This window comes from Sinocyclocheilus rhinocerous, unplaced genomic scaffold (assembly GCF_001515625.1).
Source record: "Sinocyclocheilus rhinocerous isolate Xijiao unplaced genomic scaffold, SAMN03320098_v1.1 scaffold1396, whole genome shotgun sequence".
Lineage (NCBI taxonomy): Eukaryota > Metazoa > Chordata > Actinopteri > Cypriniformes > Cyprinidae > Sinocyclocheilus > Sinocyclocheilus rhinocerous.
Genome location: NW_015629497.1, coordinates 807,222 through 808,004, shown reverse-complemented (window position 1 = coordinate 808,004; position 783 = coordinate 807,222).

Here is a 783-nt window from a genome sequence, read left to right as displayed (position 1 = left end):
TTGGTCTTAATTATTGCCACAAAGTTTGGTTTTACTTTTCTTAGTTTGTGCTTAAACTAACAGAAAACATTAGCTTTGCTATTATTTTGGTGTTGCTAATAATTTCCACTCTGTTCTCATCAAATTTGTGTTTGAAATTAATTTAATTTGTGAGGAGAACTGTTGAGGAAAAATAATAGAACCCAATTTTAAGAATGATAAATGCATGTTGATGTCATATAATAATGTCTTGAATAAAATATGCCTATTTTCCGATGATTCTCTTTCTTTTTGGCATTAGTCTGTAGACACGTTTCATGATGGTAAGTTGAATTTCCTTAATTATAACAATTGCAGCGTTGTTTTTAAACCTGTACCAAGCTATAACGTATTTGATATTTATCATGTATGAATGACTAAAATCATGCGGGGATTAAAAAACGAATTCTGAGCAAAAACGTTAAGGTTTTTTTTTTCCTTTCTGGTAGCCTACTAGTTCGGAGGTCTCTTTTAGCCCGTTTTTAACTAAATAAAAATAACTGCTTTTTTATTTAGAAGCAGGGTAATTTAAATTTAATTTTTGTATTGTCATTTTTATAATTTTTTATTTTATTAATCAAAATACAACGCCCACAATATAATATTCAGTGTTGGGCTGCCGAAACTCCCAACGCGTGCATGTTGAGGGGCGAGCTGAGAAGCCTACTAATGTCTTCATCCGTTTGCAACAAAACTTCATAGTTTTGTTGCAAATGAATTAAGAATTTATAGTGCTATATCTCAGCTTAATTAAACATAATTATA